This window comes from Elephantulus edwardii, unplaced genomic scaffold (genome assembly GCF_000299155.1).
Source record: "Elephantulus edwardii isolate Elephantulus edwardi_28Jun2011 unplaced genomic scaffold, EleEdw1.0 scaffold00026, whole genome shotgun sequence".
In the NCBI taxonomy this organism is placed as follows: domain Eukaryota; kingdom Metazoa; phylum Chordata; class Mammalia; order Macroscelidea; family Macroscelididae; genus Elephantulus; species Elephantulus edwardii.
In genome coordinates this window covers 15,098,849-15,106,812 of record NW_006399776.1, presented here as the reverse complement: position 1 = coordinate 15,106,812, position 7,964 = coordinate 15,098,849, and the positions used below count along the sequence as shown (strand labels likewise).

The 7,964-nt window shown below is 37.7% G+C and overlaps 1 pseudogene; it reads left to right on the top strand.

The window, feature by feature from the left end:
- Positions 1 to 2,091: 2,091 nt before the first annotated feature.
- LOC102845644 overlaps positions 2,092 to 7,964 on the top strand; it is a 15,505-nt pseudogene continuing 9,632 nt past the window's right edge.

Below are 7,964 nucleotides of genomic sequence, written 5' to 3'. Positions count from 1 at the left end.
AAATACTGCATGGTGCCACTGTTGTAAAACAAGACTGACATCAGGGTTAGGGGGAGCCTGAGAAGGATGGGATAAATAATGTATACTGCATTGAAACAGATGAGGGAGGAAACTGTTTAAAAGGAATATGTGATTAGATACTATTGTCATGACAGGACTCCAGAACGAAGGCTGCATAGTGGGGGAACCTGAGGGGAAAGATTGTAAAACAATGAAAGAATTTTTCTTTTACTTTTCAAATAGAAGAGTGTACTGGTGAGGGGGAAGGGGCGGGCAGGGAGAAAAGTGCAACAATGAATGAATGGAAATCCAAAGTCTGTAAATTTTCACTGAAATTAATAATAATAAAAATTTTTAAAATGAGCAAAACTATGATAATTAATTTACCATGGAATAGATGCTGTTAGGAAGCTTGGGACTAGATGCAAAGACTAACTGGTGATAACTTCTGCTTTTTCAGGCCATCTGAATATCACTGTACAATGTACTCCAAGTCCTTTCTTTTGTGTAAGGGAAAAAACATTATAATGTAAATAAGAGAAACTTTCCTTTTTGCCCCCCAACCCAGGAAAAATGGTTCTATTGCACCAGTTCCCTTATATTTATGCAGAGCACAGTCCAATATTAACTGGCCAAAGAGTAGTCCACTTAGAACTAACTTAACCATCCAACAAATATAACCCAATGGTTGCAGTGCTCTAGAAAAACACACTGGGGGGAAAAAAAAGAAAAAAGAAAAACACACTGGAAAAGTTGTTGTCTGTTGCACACAGACACGTGCATTCCAAACCTTATGCAGCATTCATAAGTCAGGGTTTTGAACAAGTAAAGCATGTTGAGAATAATAATTAATTGTATAAAAGACAATGTTGGGGAAACATTCCTAAAGAAAAAAAGGGCATGAACTTCAATGGATCTCTACCAATCTTCATTGATTTAAAACAGTTGACATAAAATCTCCAAACAACAATCACGAGTCATCTAAAAAATGGACCTCATTTTGGGCTTATTCGTTGGTCTTTAATAGTGTTTTATCAGCAAGAAACATCTCAAGCTTTCCCAGTGGAATTCCTGAAATTTCCTTTTTCTAAACCTACACACTTTTATCTATCCCATGGAAAATATAAACATTAGGGGTGCAATGGAATTCAGGGTTCCTAAATGATCCCCTAATCTAATAGAGTTCATTTTCCATCATGGAACCTCTGGGGTTACTTCAATATAAAAGCCCCTCAACTACTGAAACTGTGTAATTGATTCAAAGCAGTGAAAGTGACATATGAGAGGGCCTGTGCAAATTGCTGAGTGCCTGGGGTGAAATCCGAAATCCCCGCTATATGTCCTATTTCCCTCTGTATCTGTCGTTTGGGGTCCAGCACCACGCTGGCTTGGCTCCTCATTCTTTCCGAGTTTGCAGAAACTACATCTCTGCTAGGCTGAGCCCTGCCATTTCTAGGTTGCCTTGGAGCTATAGGAAAACATCATTAACTCAATCTGTGTTACCCTGAAATGCTTAAAATAAAAATAGCTTCCAAGGGGCCATTTCCTGAGATTCCTATTATTTCATATAAAGATTTTATTTTTCTTCCTTAAGCTATAGTTGGGGGAGGGAATCTGTATATGAAATAACAGGAATGCTGGCCGTCTTCTTCATCAGAGTTGCTTTTTTACAAAGTTCATTTTACATCCAGTTACTGTCAGCAGCTTTACTTAGAAGAGGAAAAAGCCTTCTCCTCTTTGTGCTGAGGGAGGGAAATGGAGGAAAATAAAGAGCTTCTATGCTGTGGGATCTCTTCCCTGGATCCACATCTGTTTGTGTAGATGAAACCAAAAAAAAAAGTAAATTTGGAAAAAATACACTTCATGAGAGAAATCACAAAAGCTAATACAAACAAACCTTTAAAAAAAACCTAGGGAAAAACTGGTTATGAAGGCAGGCAATCCCTGCCACTTAGACTTGGGGATGACAGAGATTTGGGGATGTAGTGGATTACACTGTACCTGCTTTTCTAGAAGACAGAAGGAGGCTCTTTTGAAAGTTTTTGCTGCTGCACATCTGAGATGCTACTTCTTGTACAAAACTGTGAGAGAATGCCCAATACAAAGGCCCACTCTCAGCTCAGGTAAGACATTGTCTCTGTTTTTTATTGTTGTTGTTGCTATGTGCTATTGAGTCAAGCACAACTCACAGTGATCCTATGAATAGATCTGAACCTTGTTTGTCCTATCCTGTGCCATCCTCATAATTTCAGACATGCTCAAACCTCTTATTTATCCTATTGCTTTGGGTTTGTTGTTTGTCTGTTTGTTTTTTTAATCAGGCCATTTTTTCCCAAAGTTTTTGAATGTCATTTATGACTTCAACTCTGGTGGGTTTCTTTTAATGTATATATACATCTATTGACAATCAAGGGAGCTCTGGTGGCCTAGTGACAAGAAGCTGCATTACAATCTTGAAGGCGTGCAGTTCGATGCCACCAGCTAGCTGCTCTGTGTGAGAAGGACAGGCAATCTCCTCTGGTGTGAATAACTGCCTCTGAAAACCCGCAGAGGGTCAGCTATGGGTCAGTTCTGACTCTACTGTACTACACAACAAGAACAAATTGCTTCACTGTGTCAATATATTGTATGTAGGATCTTCCTTTCTATCTCTGATTCTCCAATTTTCCCAGTACAATGTTCCCAAATTTCTGCAAGCAAGGCTGTGTCATCTGCATAACCCAGGCTGCTGGTGAGTGTTCTTCCAATTCTGATGCCACATTCTTGTAAAAATATAAAGATGTTTACTTATTTTTTATTGACTATGCAAAAGTATTTGACAATGTGGATCATAACAAATTATGGCTAATATTGAGAAGAATGGAAATCCCAGAACTCTTAATGGTGCGCATGTGAAACCTATGCCTAGACCAACTGCTTTTTTTGGTCAGCAGTATGGGGCTGGAATCTAGGTTGGAAGTTGTCAGGAGCAGTCAGATTCTACAGAGGTTTGAGCTCCCCAATTAAAAGAAAGTTGGAAGCAGGAGTGGCATCCACTTCAGAAATAGTTTGCCTCCAGAAACTCTATGAACATGGAGAAATGATGAAATGGTTGTGGTACATTGCTTAGCAATAAATCTGAAAGAGTTCACAGTTCAGTGCAGAAGTCCCAGAGCCCCAACACTGGGAAAGACCAGGCAAGTTACAAAAATGAGTTAAATGGAATGTTGGTTCTGTTCAAACCAGAGAACATATGGTCCATCGAAATGAACAACCACCTTGCAGCTCCATCTGACTATTGTCATTGTGAAAGGCAGGCTCAGTGTTACGATATTCCATTTTTAAAACAAGAGAAAAGCCTAAATCTGTGTTTAATGAGATTCCTCAATTTTTTAATTTTGTCAACCAAACATATCATTTAAAATATTGTTATGTAAGAGTCATTCAGACCTGCCAATTTCAAGTTGAATTTGACCCAAGAGCTATGTTCTGTGACTTTTGTCTAGTTAATAATGATCTATAAATAATTATAATACATTATGAAAAGAAATCAGAGGAAGGAGTAATAGCCAGGTGCTTAAGATTAGATTGCTTAGTGCTTCTTTTGGGGAAATTGATGATAAATTTAAATTATTGAGTTAGGTTTGAATTTAAAAATTCTATTAATTATCTACCCTATAATAAATTAACCCAAAAGTTAGTGTTTTAAAAGCAACTAGCAATTTTTACTGTCTTACATGGATCCTAATGGTCAGGAACTTAAGAACATAGTTGGGTGGTCCTGCATTGAAGTTACTTCAGTCAAGAGTTCAAGATGTTGGTCAGGGTTCTGTCCTCTGAAAACTTGACAGAAATGACAGGGTCCTCTTCTATGATGCCTCCCTCCCTTAGTAAAGGATATTGGCTAGAAATCTCATTTCTCTCTATGTGAGCCTATCCACAAACTACAGAAATGTTCTCACAATATGGCAGTTGTGAGAACAACTTACCCCCGCCCCCATAGTAAGAGGCACAGAGAGAGGGCAAGGTGGAAGCAGCATTGTTTTTTATGACCTAGCGTAGGAAGTCTCACTGTCGTCTCTTTGAAAGCACGTGATTGATTATACAAGTCAGCTGTGGGAGTGAACTGCATAGATAAAGCAGGGGTCAGGGAGAACCATCTTAAAGACTGGCTACCACAGGCTGTAAGGAAATGTTCTTAAAGTTGGACCTTCTTCAGGGTTATGAGTATGATGGAGACTGGGGAAACCCTAGAGACTGAGGACCTAAACCACCTTTTGAGTCTAAAATTGAACTTACCTCTGTAGTAAAACTTTCAGCCTTATAGTAGACAAATTTATAAGGTCAAGGAAGGCACTCAGATCTTAGAACAATCAACCAAAGGCTATCCAAAGGGCTGCACTGACCCATGGATAGAGCACAGAGGACAGGAAGGAAGAGGGTTGAAGGATGAGTGGGTGAGCAAAACCTGAGAAAGATAACGTGGAAATCACAATCACTCTCATGCAATAAGACAGTTTGAATCGTTGAATGGAATACCAATCTGCTGTGTAAACTCATTAAAATCACAATTTTAAAAAAGAATCTTCATGAGCTTTCTTTAAAAGGCTACCAGGATGTTATCTCATACCACTAATTATCAAAAGAACCAAAGTAACCCTGTTAAAAAAGGAGAAAGGACAGAGAAAAGAGCTTTTCCCTAATTAGATTTTTACTGCTTCAGTATAATACATGTAAAATAAATGTCCACCATTTCTTGATATCCTAAAAGTTAAATCCTTATGTACATCAAAAGACTTCTCCAAAAGAGTAAAAAGATAATCTATATACTAACTCTTAGTCTCCCCCTCTTCCCTCTGTAGTTCTAGATGTTTATTCTACCTGCCCTCCACTTCTTCTGGGTAACTACTGCTGTTGCTGTCACTGCCTGCCTCTCCTTGGCCAGCTGTGCTGGAAAACCTGTGATCCACACAGTCAAATGCCTTTGTATATCCAATGAAGCACAGATAGACATTCTTCTGATACTGTCTACTTTTTGCCAAGATCCATGTGACATTGGCAATAATGTCCCTAGTGTCATGACTTCTTCTAAACCCAGCCTGTTGTTCTAGTTGTTCTCTATCAATGTCCAAGTCTTTTCTGGATAATCTTCAGCAACATAGTGAAAGGTATATACACAAGTCCAACAGCCAACATTATTTTCAATGGAGAAAGACTAAAGACATTCCCCTTGAGAACAAGAACCGGATGTGATTTTCCACTATCATCACCATTCTTATTCAATATTGTCCTGGAAGTACTTGCCAGGGCAATAAGAAAAGAGAAATAAGAGGTATCCAAATTGGCACAGAAGTGGTAAAAGAATCTCTGTATACAGATTATAAAAAAAAAACCCCCACCCTGTTAGAACAAAACTTATCAAATTTGGAAATGACAACCTTTTCAACAAATGGTGCTGGCAACTCTGGACTCCTATCTGCAGAAAGCTAAAGTAGGATCTACATCTCTCACCATATAAAAATAAATCAACTCAAGGTAGATCAGAGACCTATGGATAAAGCCCCAAACTGTAAAGATCATAAGAGACAAAGTGGGACCAAACTTAGAAGGTCTAGTCTGTGGTATAAAAAGGCTGACAAATATAGCTAGAATTTCACAAATAGAAGACAATAAAATTGATGAATGAGATCTTCTAAAGATTAAATTCCTGTGTACATCAAAGACTTTTTCTAGTAGAGTGGAAAGAAAACCTACTTCCTGGGAGAAAACATTTGGCAATACCATCTCAGACAGTGGTCTTATATCAGAAGTTTACAGAATCCTATGGGTTTCTACAAGAAAAAGACTGATAACACAATTATAAAATAAGAAAAAAACATGAAAAGACTTTTGACAGAGGAAGATATTCAGATAATCAACAGATGCATGAAGAAATGCTCGAAATCACTGGGAATAATGAGAGATGCAGATCAAAACCACAATGATACTATCTAATCCCAGTAGCAGTGGCAAAGATTAACACGACAGCAAGTAATACATATTTCACATACTATTGGTAGGACTGTAAAATGGCACAACCACTCTGGAAGGCAGTTTCGCATTTCCTCTGAAAAGTGAATATAGAAATTCCATATGACTCAGCTATTCCATTGTTAAGAATATACCCTGAGAAAATGATAAATGAGACACAAATGGAGATTTATACACCAATGTGTATAACGGCATTATTCTTCATTGCAAGACATGGAAACAGACCAAATGTCCAACCACAATCAAATGAAATGAGAAATTAAGGTACATTTCCATGATGGAATACTATACAGAACTCAGGACCAATGATTTAGAATATTACTATATAACTTGGGATGAACTGGAAAGCATTATGCTGAGTGAATTTAGTCTCTTAAGGACAAATACTGAATAAGACCATTATTGTAGAAATAGAAAGATAATTAGTACAATGTGTATGAGGATACAATATGAGGAGGGTGGGAACAGAGGGGTGAGGATAGTCAGGAGGGGAAATCAATTTGGTGGGTGGAGGGAGGAGTGGGTAAAGGAAATGGGAAAGATCCAGTGGAGATTTTGAAAGACAGTTCAATGATGATGCTTATAAAACATAAAGAATGGGAATGTTTGTAATAAACAGAATGTGAATGAAGAATAGTGTGAAACACTATAAACTTTGCTTCATCTTGCTTGGATCTACAATTAACTCCCTTGGTACCAACAATTAGGAAATAAGGAGACACATTGCAGTGGGAAAGTCTGTAGTTAGGGAGTTCTCCAAATTGTTGAGGAGTAACAACGTCACTTTGAGGACTAAGATATATTTGATTCAGGTCATCATTTTTCTGATCACTTGTTATTCATCTGAGAGCTGGACAATGAATAAGGATGACAGAAGAATTGATGCCTTTGAGCTGTGGGGTTGGAGAAGAGTACTAACCATCCCATGGACGGCCGAAAGAACAAACAGATATGTGTAAGGATGCAGCCCGAGAGCTTTTTGGAGGCAAGAATGATGAGGCTTCACCTCACATACTTTGGGCATGTTGCTAGCAGAATCTATTACTTGGAGAGGGACATGATGCTAGGAAGTGTGGAATGTTGGAAGGAGAGGAAGACCCTTAACCAGGTGGATTGACATAGTCACTATCGCAATAGACTCTTGCATGTCAAGAAGTATGAGAATGGAACAGGATAAAATACGGTTCGGATCTTTTGTTCACAGGGTCACTAAGAGTCATAGTCAATTCAATGGCACCTAAAAACAACAACAAGCAAACCTATATAAAATAAAAACTAAAAAACACACAACACTAAAAACCAAAACAAACTAAAAATATTTTTATTCAGGTTTTCCGGCAAAATAATTAATAAACATAAACATAAGCAACCTCCTTATTAGAGCTAGGAGACCAATCTAGTAGAGTGGTAGGATATATGATTAACATCCAGAAATTAGTGAGATTTCTCTACAGTGACAAAGAAAACACAGAAAAGGAGACTAGAAAGCAATACTCTTTATAGTAGCCAACACCAAGATGAAATACTTTGGAATAAACTTAACTAGTGACACAAAAGACTTAGCCTATGATATCATACAGTACAGGCTTGCAAATACAATCAGAAGTGCATGAGCAGGAAAGGATACAGCTGCTGAGTGAGATCTTCTAAAAATCAAATCCCTGTGTACATCAAAAATTTTTCTCTATAAGGTAAAAAGAAAACTTACTAATGGGGAAAATATTTAACAATTACATCTCAGACAAATTTTAAAAAAGAGCATGCTGTAGTTAACCAATTCAGCAAAGTAGCAGGATACAAGATCAACATACAAAAATCAGTTGGATTTCTCTACAGTGACAAAAAGAATACAGAGCCAGAACTAAGAGAAACGATACCTTTCACAATAACTAATCACAAGATTAAATACTTGGGAATAAATTTAACCAGAAGTACAAAGGACCTTTTCCAAGAAA